We start from the raw sequence: 13,637 nt of genomic DNA, 5'->3' as shown, positions 1-13,637 counted from the left end.
ATGTTACATGGGAAATGAGAATATGTGAATAAATACTCTCATACTTTCTTGGGCCTCAATGAAAAGAACATTTGTTACCATTTTTAGTCATAAATTAAAATTATTTCAGAGTAGGAAATATAACATTAATTTAGAACATGGCTGTCATAGATGAAACGTTTTACACATGTATTGCTGTGGTAGACATTCCTTGCATTTGTTGAAAGCCTCTCCTTTATAAAGTTAGTGAAGTGTGACTACTCTGACCTCCAAATACTGGGTGTATTTGAACTATGAAAGTAGGTTTAAAAGTTACACTTTTCTTTAATGCCCATTGATGATTTCTTTTTCTTTTTTTTTTTTAAGACAAAATCTAGCCCTGTCACCCAGACTGGAGTGCAGTGGTGTGATCTCGGCTCACTGCAGCCTCCACCTCCTGGGTTCAAACTGTTCTCCTGCCTCAGCCTCCCAAGTAGCTGGGACTAAAGGCGCACACCACCATGCCTGGCTAATTTTTTTGTAGACTGGGTTTCACCATGTTGGCCAGGCTGGTCTCGAACTTCTGACCTCAGATGTTCAGGCCGCCTCGGCCTCCCGAAGTGCTGGGATTACAGGCGTGAGCCACCGCGCCCATCCAGAGCAACAGGCACTGGGGCCTGCTAAGAGAGTGGAGAGTGGGAGGAGGGGGAAGAGCAGAAAAAAAAAAAAACTATCAGGTACTAGGCTTAGTACCTGGATGACAAAATAATCTGTACAACAAACCCCCGTGACACAAGTTACCCATATCATAAATCTGCACATGTAACCCTGAAGGTAAAAGTTAAGTAAATAAATATTTTATATTTATTTAAAAATTCTAAAATGGTTGTATTTTAAAAGTAAAAACAAATTTTGGTTAGGATTTGAGCTTATTCTTCTAATTTTCCAAATTAAATGTAAAATGAGAGCATCCCAGGTAGGGGGAGGTAGGGGAGAAACCAAATAATTTTCAAGTCATATTTGAAGAGCAGGTATGTTCTCTCATGATTTACAGTGCAGGTGCATTTTAATTTAACTGCTTCAAATGATGATAAAAATTGTTCAAGTAGAACAAAGCAAAGTTTTAGAAGTGACTTGTAAACAGCCCTTCTTAATTTTTTCCTGTTTTCTTTCCACTTATGTGACTTGCATGAATTTCTGAAGCAGTCCTTTCAAATGACACTGCTCCAAACATGTGAATTGCATTCATCAACAAAATCCAGCCTTTTCCTTTGTAGGACAATGTGGGGTCAAGAGGCAAGGGGTCTTTTCTTTGTCTAGCCTGGTGCCAAAGCAAAGACTAGTCCTCCCTGCATTTGGACCCAGTGACATGTTTCCGTTTGTCATTGAACACTAGGGGGAGGAACTGTAGCCTCTGAGGTACCCCCATTTGGTCCTCACCCTCTACCAGAGGATTTGCTGCTTCAGCTTCTTCAGTGCCCCAGGTATTTGATGCAAAGATTATGCACTTATGCTGCCAGTTATCAGGGTTGTGTGGGTGTCTTTAGAGGGGTCTCCCCTTAGCTTAGCATCAGGTCTCAATGACAGAATCTAAATAACACAGGTTACTCATCACGCGTTAAAGATTTTTTCCCTTTTCACATTGATGCTTCTGATATACTTTTATACGTTAGCTGATTGTATGTGCGTACTTTGTGGCTACCAAGATGCAGCTGGAAAGTGTGTGGGGGTTGTCTGCTTCCTCTGAGGCTGCTACAGGTGGTCAGGTGGGGGCGGCCGTGATAAAGGTACAGCACCCACTTCCGCCAGCTTGTCCTGTGCGCCCTGTAACCCACTGCATGAACCCGAGTGGCACTTCAACCGGATTTTCTTGTTGGCACTTTTATCTTTCACTGCTTCTGACTTGCCTGTTGAGGTTTATGACTAAGGTTGTGATTAAAAATTCCCTTTTTAGGTATGAAAAGTCTTTTCAATTACTTTGTGTTCCTTTTTTTGTTTTGTTTTGTTTTTGTTGTGTGTGGACTTTCTGGGTTTTGTAAAAATGAATCTTAAAAAAATCTTAATATTATGTAAGAGTTAGATAAAGGTTATAAGTAGCTAATATATTCTCTCATCAGGGCAATAGAATCAACGTATGTTCTTGGAAGATTAAGTGTGTTAAGTGCATTTTATGATGAAATGTTAAGTGCATTTCAGTGCACTGAAATGGGCATGGAAAAGCCCATTTCAGAATATTGTCATAAAATCATTAGACTTGGAAAGGTTTTTGTTTATTCAGTCTGTATTCCCCTATCTCTCTGTTTAATCTCTACATACTACTGTCCTTGGAGCACAGAGAAACGTGAGCTACCCTTGGAGGTTTATAGTCCCACTGGAAGAGAACCAGTGTTTATGCCTGATTATATGATAGGAGCTTTATATGTTCTTATTCAGTCTTTGAGGAAACCTTATAAATAAGATAATAACTTTTTCAGAGAAACAAGCTGGGGTTCTGAGACATTACCCACTTAGGGGCACCCAAAGGAAAGAGCAAGACCTCCAGCTCCATCACCAGTAATTTCCAGCCTGTGAGCTGCCCTCCACACTCAGTAATTTAAAAAACAACTTGATTTGGGGACATCTAGTAAATATTCTAGAAGTTCAGAGGCAAAAAAGCTAGGTTGCAGCTGAAGTTCTCAGATTTCCCACTGGCTGAGTGGGAAATCAGACCTGAACCTTGACAATGCGCAGAATTTGTATAGAGGAGCCAAGAGAAGAAGAGTTTCCGCACTGTATAAGCCAAATGAGGGAAGGTGTAATAACAAAGGAAAGGTGAGCACACAGGTTTAGGAGATGCAGTGTGGGCCAGTCCAGCTGGGAGCCATTACCATTTAACACTTAATGGAGTGCTTACTGTGCTAGGCACTCTTATAAGTTCTTCACACGTTTTAACTATTCTTATCTTCACAGCAAGCCTTTGCAGGAGATATTATCAAGTCCCCCCTGCCACTCCTTTTTTTAGAAACAGAGTCTTGCTCTGTTGCCCAGGCTCGAGTGCAGTGGTATGATCGTAGCTCATTGTGGCCTCGAACTCCTGGGCTCAAGTGATCCTTTTGCCTTAGCCTCCTGAGTAGCCAGGACTACAGGTGTGTGCCACCATGCCTGGCTAATTTTTTTTCCCCATAGAAACGGGATCTCGTTATGTTACCCAGGTTGGTTTTGAACACCTGGCCTCAAGCGCTTCTCCGCCTTAGCCTCCCAAAGTGCTGGGATTACAGGTGTGAGCCACTGCACCTGGCCTTCACTGAGGGATGAGGAGACTGAGGCATATAGCAGTTAAGTTGTGGAACTGTGATTCAAAGCATGGCCACCAGGATACAGAGCCTGAGGTCTTAGCTACTCTGCTGTCTTGTTTTCTCTCTACCAGGCAATGCAGGTTGCTTGTTAGAGGGGTGGTGAGGATTCTCGAATTGCTGGGGATAGCGAGAGGAAGATGAAAATGGCAGGGGTAGTGATAGAAAATGGCAGCAGCACGCTGGCCAATTTTACAAGAGGAAACATTAGGAAAGAAGAGAAGAAGGAGTTTTTCTCAGCTAAGCAGGATCTGGTCAGTGTAAGTGGGTAGGAAGAGATAGAGGTGAGATGTAACAAATCAATAGGCCTTGATGAATGACTGGAATTGAAGAAGAGGGAATGAGCAAAAATGAATCTAAGATTTGGAGCTTGATTGGCTGGGAGGATAATTCTGCTGTTGCAGAAATCAATGAGGTCAATAGAAAAGCTCATTTTTCCACAGCAGTAGTGTTGCAGCAAGAAATGAAGGCTTTTGAATGAGCATATGCAGTAGAGATACCATATGCAGGAAAAATGGCTCACTGGAGAGTTGAGAATAAAGGAGAGGAGTTCAAGGGAGGGAATGGGGATGATTGGGGGGCTGTCTGCGAGGAGAGACTTGATGTGCTGGGAGTAGATGATTTCTGAGGGAGAAAGAGAGAAAAACCCAGGGCCTTAAAAAGTGTCCTTGGTCAAGAAGCAGAAGGAGAAAGAGGAGCAGGAAACCATAAAAGAAACAGGCGAAGCAGGAGAGAGAGGAGAATAAAAAGAGAAAAAAAGAAAACTACTGAACAGCGTCAGACACTACAAAGAAGTCAAGGAGAACAAGAGTGAAAGGGGGACATAAGATTTGACAAGGAAGAAGGCCCTTTGTACCCTGCATAGTAAGTCTTGGTGGCATGAGGAGGTGAAATCCAGTTGCATTAAGGTCTGTGGTATTGCTGAGTTCTTCCTCATGGGCAAGTCCCTGGACCTTTTCTAAGCACTAAATTTGCAGGTAGTTCAATGTCAAGCAGAGAAGGAAGTTGGTTAACAGCACTTGGTTGCATGATACTACGTTTTGTTATAGTGACCTAACTGATCTAACGTGTTTTGTCTTTCAGCGCGTTCATTCACATAGCTCCCAGTTTTAACATTTCGCCACCTACTGAAGACATCATTTGGGGCCAAGCTGATGAGCCCTTGAAGCATAGCAGGTGAGGCAAGGACCTCAGCTTGGTCTTCATTTCATAAGTTTACACAGCTAGCTTACATTCCCACCAGCAGTGTGAAAGTGTTCCCTTTTTACCACATCCATGCCAGCATCTATTTTGTTTTTCAGTTATGTCCGTTCTTACAGGAGTAAGATGGTATCTCATGTGCTTTTAATTTGCATTTCCCTAATAGAGATGTTGAGCATTTTTTCTTATGTTTGTTGGCTATTTGGATATCTTCTTTTGAGAATTGTCTGTTCATGTCCTTTGCCCAGTTTTTGATAGGTTTTTTTAAATTAGAGTTTATTAGCTTTTAATATAAACATGAGAAAACCACATAAATTGTAGCATTCTTTTCAGAATAAAACTGCAATCAATACTTGAATGAATCTCTAAGCTCTGAACTTTATAAACAATGTTTTTTCTTTTTTTTTTCTTTTCTTTTCTTTTTTTTTTTTCTTTAATGGGGTTGTTTTTATCTTGCTGATTTGAGTTTCTTGTAGATTCTGGATATTAGTCCTTTGTCAGGTGCATAGTTTGCAAAGATTTTCTCCCATTTTGTGGGTTGTCTTTTTACTCTGTTGATTAATTCTTTTGCTATGCAGAAGCTTTTTAGTTCAATTAGGTCCCAACTATTTATTTTTGTTTTTGTTGCATTTGCTTTTGGGTTCTTAGTCATGAACTTTTTGCCTAAGCCAATGTCTAGAAAAGTTTTTCCGATGTTCTAGAGTTTTTATGGTTTCAGGTGTTAGATTTAAGTCTTTGATTCATCTTGAGTTGATTTTTGTATAAAGTGAGAGATGAGGATCCAGTTCATTCTTCTACATGTGACTTGCCAATTATTCCAGCACCATTTATTGAATAGGGTATTCTTTCCTCACTTTATGTTTTTGTTTGCTTTGTCAAAGATCAGTTGGCTGTAAGTATTTGGCTTTATTTCCGGATTCTCTGTTCTGTTCCATTGGTCTATGTGCCTATTTTTATACCAGCACCATGCTGTTTTGGTAACTATAGCCTTGTAGTATAGTTGGAAATTGGGCAATGTGATGCCTCCAGATTTCTTCTTTTTGCTTTTGTTCTTTTGGCTATGTGTACTTTTTTTGGTTCCTTATGAATTTTGGAATTTTTTTTCTAGTTCTATGAAGAATGATGATAGTATTTTGATGGGAATTGCATTGAATCTGTAGATTGCTTTTGTCAGTATGGTCATTTTCATAATATTGATTCTACTCATCCATGAGCATGAAATGTGTTTCCATTTGTTTGTGCCATCGATTATTTCTTTCAGCAGTGTTTTGTAGTTTTCCCTGTAGAGATTTTCACCTCCTTGGTTAGGTGTATTCCTAAGTATTTTATTTGTTTATTTAGCAGCTGTTGTAAAAGGGATTTAATTCTTGATTTGATTCTCAGCATGGTCACTGTTGGTGTATAGCAGTGCTACTGATTTGTGTTCATTGATTTTACCTCCTGAGACTTTACTGAATTCTAGGAGCTTTTTGGATGAGTCTTTAGAGTTTCTTAGGTAGTACAACCACTATGGAAAACAGTGTGGAGATTCCTTAAAGAACTAAAAGTAGAACTACCATTCCGTCTAGCAACCCACTATTATCTACCCAAAGGAAAAGAAGTCATTATATGAAAAAGACACTTGCACATGCATGTTTATAGCAGCACAATTCGCAATTGCAAAAATACGGAACCAGCTTAAATACCCATCAACCAATGAGTGGATAAAGAAAATGTGGTATATATACATCATGAAATACTACTCAGCCATAAAAAGGAACAAAATAATGGCGTTCATAGCAATCTGGATGGAATTGGAGACCATTATCCTAAGTGAAGTAACTCAGAAATGGAAAACCAAATATAGTGTATCATATGAATGATATAATGGACTCTGGAGACTCGGGGAAGTTCCACTAGGGAACTTATCCATGTAACCAGAAACCACATGTTCCCCCAAAACTATTGAAATAAAATAAAAATTAAATTAAAATTTTAAAAGTTCACACAGCTGCCCAGCGTGTATCTCACTCACCGGGGCCATCAGCTTATTCTGTGTATTTCTAAGCATCTTATGAACACACTGATTGTTATAAGGAATCCAAACAATATAGCACTGCCACACTTGGGGCTGCTTTTTGTTTTAGGGCTCTTTTATTATGTCAAGTCCAACCGATATGAAAATAACCTAAATTTTCTCCGACTTCTCAGAAATTCTCAAAACATCAAAATGTGCCCCGTCTTTTGATGCTGGTTACCCCTTGGTGGGAATCCAGGATTTCCTTATTTCAGTGTCACAGCTGTGAGCTGTAAGCCATTTCATTCACCAGTGCTAGTTACAGTTGGTTTTATTTAAGCTGCCAGATTTGGAAATGCACCTCACTATAGCATTAGTTTAAAAAATTTAGGAAGGGGAGAAGAAATTTGTATGTACAAATGATGTTTTTTACTTTTGGACTGTAAGTATGTTTTTTGGTTCTTTATTCTTCCCACCAGTTTTTCTGGGTAGCTATAACTTGGTAGTATCAACTTTTAGAAAACTCAGAAGACTTAGAAGGATGTAAGCTCTCTCCCTTCCCTTCCCACCCCTCACCCCCAACATAGAATATTGGTAGGTGAAACTTTATTAAATAGAGTCTGCACAAAGTAGTCAGACCTTAGCCCCACCTAACACTGCCACTTGTCTCTGTTACTGTTTTCTGTTGATATTAGCGTCTTCATTCAGAAGGATGAGAGGGGAGAAAAAAATGAAAATGAAGTTAATTTTGTTCAGCAAAAGTTAAAGTGTCTTTGGCTGAACTCTGGGTAGCTGGTTTTGGAGTTGTATGGGGTTTCATTTATTCTCCAGGTCTCTTAGTCTTCACTTGAAAATAGAAACTAGAGTTCATTTTTCCTGACAGGAACGAACTTAATTATTTACCTAGAATGGTTAGTAATCTGTTCTTATTACCAGAAAGCTTTCTTCTGATCTATTTAGTATCTTTTTTCATAAGAGTTTGAATATATTAGCATGTATTCTCAATAGAATCTAACCTTTCATTATTAAAGTTCCTAAATATCTTATATTACTATGTTTTAACATTATGAACATTGACTCTCATTGTTTAGAGTTTTGCTTCTCTAATTATCTTGGGTGAAGGACCAGTTTTGTTTTTAATTTCCAGTATGTCATGGATTGATAATTTTATAAAATGCAATAAAAATGATTTACTAGAAAAATGAAATTTAAAGAAACTAAAAACATAAGCCTGATTAAACATTTATTATTCTTATAGTCAACAGACATAAAATTACTCTGGCAAGCTGCTGTAAAAAAAACTCTAAAGGTCTACTCTCAGTTTCTGTGCTTATTCTGGGACTGGGGCTGGTCTGCAGAGTCCAGTTTGAGTTGCGCTGTTGGACAGAATATATACAATTTAGGAGACTGAAGTTCAGTAGATACTAATTTCAGAACATATCCTCAAAGTGGGTTTTGGGGGACTGTCCCCTTCACATTTCTTGCATATATAAAAGGCAAGTGCAGTTCGGGTACAGTGGTTCACGGCTGTAATCCCAGCACTTTGGGAGGTCAAGACAGGCAGATCACTTGAGATCAGGGGTTTGAGGCAAATTTGGCCAACATGGTGAAACCTCGTCTCTACTAAAAATACAAAAATTAGCCAGGCGTGGTGGTGTGCACCTGTAATCCCAGCTACTCAGGAGGCTGAGGCATGAGAATTGCCTGAACCCGGGAGGCAGACGTTGCAGTGAGCCGAGATCACGGCACTGCACTCTAGCCTGGGCGACAGAGCAAGACCCTGTCTCAAAAAAAAAAAAAAAAAAGCAAGTGCAGAAGAAAAACCTGTTTGCTTAAACTTTTTCTACTTTTAAAAAAATTATAGGACAATGCATAAAATAATATTTAGGTGAATATAGAAAAAGTTGATTGTCTTTCTCCCACTCCTCTGGTTGTTTCTTTTCCTTTCTCTATACATCATATACATACATACAAATATATACCTTTACATGGAGAAGGGACATTTTTTCTCCTACTAAAATGGCATCATAAACGATACTCTGCAACTTTCTTTAATATTTTGTTACAACATTTATCCGTATCAAATATGAATCTAGTGGCTCTTTTTAACAGTTGCATAATATCCTATGGTATCGTTGTACCATAGTTTATTCAATTATTCCCCAGCTGATATACATTCAAGAGCATTCTAGGTTTTTACCATTCCTAACAACACTGCAGTTAAATTCTTATACATATATTTTATGTATCTACTTTGATATTTGAAGGATAGTTTCCTAAAAACGGAGTCAATGACTCATACATGATGTCAGATGATACTCCAAAAAAGTTACATTGCTGTAGAGTCACACCTGCAAAATATGAGAGTACCTGTTTGCCTCACCCATAGGAATCTTTTTAAGTGTTCTCTCTCTGCAGTGTAAAGTGATCACTAGCTGTTTTAATTTGAGTTCCCATGATTGCCAGCGAGAGTGTGCTTCTTTTCATATGTTTAAGGGCCTGCTGGATCTTTCTATTCAATTTGGGGGCAACAGAACTTGACAGATTTTATTTTATTAGATCTTTTGTGTACCAAGTTTTCTGCCTGTAGTACACGCAGTGGTTGGGGTTTATATTATTTGTTCGTTTTAGTAGGGTAGAGGACATGGGAAAAGAACAAAGATACAGTGTTGAGGGTTTTTTGGTGGGGGGGAGATGTCTAATTTTCTTTGTCTAACATGTTTTTTTTCTTCAAGATCAGCTTACAGGAAATCCGTCCCTATTTGTGTGTGATGTAAAAAGGGCACAGGGTGGGGCATCTTTATAGCTTGGCATAGTGTATATCGTTATTCAAGACTGCTCAAAGACTGTGCATTGGCATGTGTACTTTTAAAAAATTGAGGTAAGTTCATATAAAGTTAACCCTCCTCAAGTGTACAATTCAGTGGCATATAGTACATTCACAGTGCCGTGCGACTGGGACCTCTGTCCAGTTCTGAAACATTTTCCTCACCCCAAAGGAAACTCCGTCCCCATTAAGCAGTCACTCCTCATTCCCCTCATCCCTCAACCCCTGGAAACCACTCATCTGCTTCCTGCGTCTGTGGTTTCACCTTTTCTGGATATTTCATATAAATGAGTCATGCAGTATGTGACTTTTTGTGTCTGGCTTTTTTCATTTAGCATAACATTTTTGAGGTTCATTTGTATTGTTGTGTGTATCCGTACTTCATTCCTTATTGTGGCTGGATAAAATTTTATTGTATACTACAATATACAATAATTTGTTTATCCATTTACCAGTTGATATTAGGGTTGTTTCCACCTTTTGGCTGCTGTGAACAATTGCCCATGTACACCTAGATGCCAAGTTAAGTCATAGAGAGGGATGAGGGAAGAAGAAGGACAGCTGAAAAGAGCCTCCCAGGGAGCATCTTCTGTCTTCTAGAGCTTTCCTGTCTCTGTAGTTGGTCATCTACAGGCTCTTTAGGAGGCCAGGTCAGTCATGGGGCCAGATTTGGGATCTGTTTTCATTGGGATTTAAAAAGGAATTTACATCCCACCCTCAGGGCACTAGGTCTGCTCTAGCCTCCATGAGTGCAGTTGCCACGAGGAACATTCATGGCTATTCCTCCATGGTTGTTGCCTCTACCTTTAGCATCTGGGTTGGAGCTTGTAGAATGTGGTGATCAGAAGGAGGAATTGTGCCCACATAGTACCTGGGCATACAACAGTATAGGCTCATTTCCCATCTCTGCAGCCTTAGTCCAGTTATGTACCTCTCAGTTTTCTCCCTGGTAAAATGGCATTACTAATACTTACATCATAGGGTTGTAGAGATAGTTACATGGGATAATGTTTAGAGAGCACTGTTACGGTACCATGTGGTAGTACTTGATAAATGTTCATTTTTTCTCTTCTCAGTGTTTCTCTGTCCTCTCTTATCCGGTGCCCAGGACATTACATACTTCACAAGGTAGTAGTAAGTTTAAAATGAGTTGATAATGCAGATGAAGTCTCTTAGCACCATGCCTGCAACGTAAGTCAACACTCACTATATACAGAAAGATACCTTACCTTGCAGTTAGGATTTCTCATTGGGAAAATGCCATCCAGTTGATTACAAGCCATCTAAAGTGTTTTAAGTGGTAAAGATTTCACCTGGGTATATTGAGTTGTTCTGCAGTGTGGTGTTTATTACCATAGACACATCAGGCTAATTAAGACAGCCATGTTCAGGATAGATGCACTATCACTAAGATCGTGATGTGTGAGTTGGGCATTTCTCATCATGTTAGCACAAATATATTAAAGAAAGTTACTTTTATATCAAAGTGTTTGCATCCCAAAGAAAATACTTGTACAGCCTAAAATTCTCTTTCTTGTGGAAGCTGACAAGAGACTTCTGTCTTGCCCTCCAAAGTGATTTAGTATCCTGTTTTGAGTACTCTTTGGGTGCTGTTATTTAGAAATTCTATTTTAGAGCAAATGGGAAGGATTTTATAAAAAAGGGAGAAGCAACTGTCCTCCACCATGCTCTCTCTCAACTGTGTAACAAGCCTCTCTGAAGGTGAAGTAGATCCCCATAATGTGGGCCCCGTGCGAGACCCTTTTACAAGGTTTTCTTGTTGTAATGGCTGATATAATTAAAGGAGAGAGTTCATGTTTTGTCTGAAATGGAGCATGCCTTGAGTTACAATGTTTTGTTTTTCTCACCAAATAATAGCGAACAGCTTGTATAAGATTTTTACATAAACATTTGAAAAAGCATTCTTGTCTTCACTGAAATTGTGAAAGCCTTTTAAGAATATTTGTAGCACTTATGTTTTTAAATGTATAGGTCTAACATGCAGTTGTTTATTTGGTAAATTCATTCCATGAGGGTGCTTTGAATCTACCTCCAACCTCTCACGGGTCTCCCAGACTTCCCAGGAACCACTGCTTGACAGCTGGAGAGACAGCAGGTGAACCAGGGTCTCACTGGGAGGGAAAGACCAGGAAACCCCAAAGGGACAGCTTTCTGGAGAAAAATTCCTGGCTGTGAATGCCTCTTCACCTCCATCCCAGATGCACACTTCCAGGATGTGCAGATTGAGTCAACATCATGTCTGTAGAGGACAACAACATGTCTTTTGTTAGTCTTGACATTTCTTTAGCCCTAGGCTTCTCAAGTTTTAGATGTGTGGTGCTCAAGAAATGCATTTACAATTTGAAAACCTGGTGCTCATTAAGTAATTCTTTTAAAACTTTTTTCTTTTCCTTTTGAAAAATTCAAACCTAGAGAGGAGATGAAAGAACCGTATGAAGAACATTTATATATCCTTTGTTTGTATTTGCCAATTATTAATATTTGTTATTTTGTCTCTGTTTTATATGTGTGTTGGCAAGAGGGGTTCATTTTTTAGAACTATTTAAAAGTAAGTTGCAGACTTACTTTCATGACATTTTTCCCTAAAGACTTCAGCATCATTTCTGAAGAATAAGAACATTTTCCTACGTAACCACAATCCTGTTATAAAGTAAGTCTTAATTGAAGACTTCAGACAGAGGACAAAAGAGTGAAAAAGGCAGAGATTGAACAAAGCTATAATTGAACTTGGAAAGTATAAGGAGAAGAAATATAGGAAGGTAACTAGAACTCCTGTTTGGTTCCTTAAAGGATAAATTGTGTATATACCAATAAATCACCCAATGAATGCAGATTTTCTTCAAATATTTACTTTATGTAGTCCAAGGAGTTTCTCCTGGTGCTCTGAAGTCAGTGTTTTGGCCAGGGTTATAAGCTTTTCAGCCTGTAAATACATTTCTTCAGCATCATCAATCTAAAACCTGAGTGACCACATCCTACTTAGACTTGTGGTTAGGAGCAAATTTTCAAGGGATTTTGCTGGTGCCGTTACATTGAGAACATGGGACCTTCAGTTATTACAGTCAGAAATGTTTACTAATGGGCAGTTAGCGTAAACATGGGAGTCCTTTCCTGACATTTCATTTAGGTTTGAGTAAAAGCTGATGTGTTAGCACACTATTTTGAGAAATAATTTTACAGGCTTGGCAAAATGTTAAGCTTGATGTCATCACAGACTTTTGCAGATTTAGGCTTCAGGAGTCAGTGCAAGAAAAAATGCTACTCTTATAAAGGCTGAACAGCAGGAACAAAGTTAAGTGGATGGCATGTAGACACATCACTAATTTGTCTATTTTAAAACAAAGATATACATTTTCTTGATACCACTAGCTTATAGAACATTAAACAAAAGGTTTCTTTGGACTGTTTCCCTGAAAGCCCCCTTCTTCGGTAGGATTTAATATTTTGCCAGAAGAATTATGTTTGGGGATTTATTTTTCAAATTTTTTAAAAAAGCTATTTTCACTAAGCTTTGGGATGGGAACCATATTAAGCTGTCTGTCTGACTAAGCACATCAGGCATCATCATGTCAAGAATGAGAAACTGTGTGTTTCCTTTAACAGCGGTGTATGTCATAGAGATGTTTGACCCATGAATTTTCATGAAAAGGTCCGTTTTCAGTAAACTCTTGTGCTTACCTAGTGTCTTCAATGTGATAACTGGCCTCCCACTGATCAGGGGTGAGATGCATCACAGAGAGTTTGAAACTATACATTTTATCTTTTATTTCCTTTTTCTTTTTACTCTTTCAGCCTTCAGTGGTCATGGAGATTTTTTATTTTAAATTCCAATTTTACATATCAAATTTACAAGCTGTGACTTTTAAAATAATTGTTGTACTCTTTTCTGTGAGTGAATTTTAAAAAGCATTTAATGTAAAATGCATGTGTAGTTTCTTGTGTATCAAAGCCTTGCTTTTCCTTAGCTCAGCTTAATCGTCTCCTGTTTCCAATTTGTGTTAGAAAGTTCTGTGTGAAATGTGAACTCTAGTTTATATACTTACTGTTAATGCGTGTCCCTTGGGATAATAGCCCTTGAGCTATCTTTGTGGCTGTCTTACGTAGACCATTTGACTCTTTCTCCTTTAATGCCAAGTATCCACTTTTCACATGTAAATTGGAGATGTCACTACCTGAACTTGGACACCAGTGTGTGCATGTAATGTTGATTGGTGTCATCATGGTTTTTGGCTACTCTGTGATAATTTTGTTTTTCAGAGGCAAATTTTGTGAGGCCAAACTTCGGAGATTGGGTCTGTACATC

The 13,637-nt window shown here is 38.7% G+C and overlaps 1 protein-coding gene across 4 annotated transcripts in view; it reads left to right on the top strand.

Annotated features, from left to right (window-relative positions):
• The window catches only part of BACH2 (BTB domain and CNC homolog 2), a 367,628-nt gene that overhangs the window by 20,308 nt on the left and 333,683 nt on the right, over positions 1 to 13,637 (top strand). The window contains exon 2 of one of the 4 annotated variants that reach the window (XM_054557878.2): positions 4,374 to 4,466. The exons of the other annotated variants lie outside the window; for them this stretch is intronic. The gene's annotated coding sequence lies outside the window, so the exon portion shown is untranslated. The remainder of the gene's footprint in view (positions 1 to 4,373; positions 4,467 to 13,637) is intronic. 4 annotated transcript variants of the gene reach the window in all.

The sequence above is a fragment of the Pongo abelii genome, chromosome 5, assembly GCF_028885655.2.
Source record: "Pongo abelii isolate AG06213 chromosome 5, NHGRI_mPonAbe1-v2.0_pri, whole genome shotgun sequence".
NCBI lineage: Eukaryota > Metazoa > Chordata > Mammalia > Primates > Hominidae > Pongo > Pongo abelii.
Note: the sequence above shows the minus strand (reverse complement) of the source record. Positions and strands in the feature narration are given on the sequence as shown.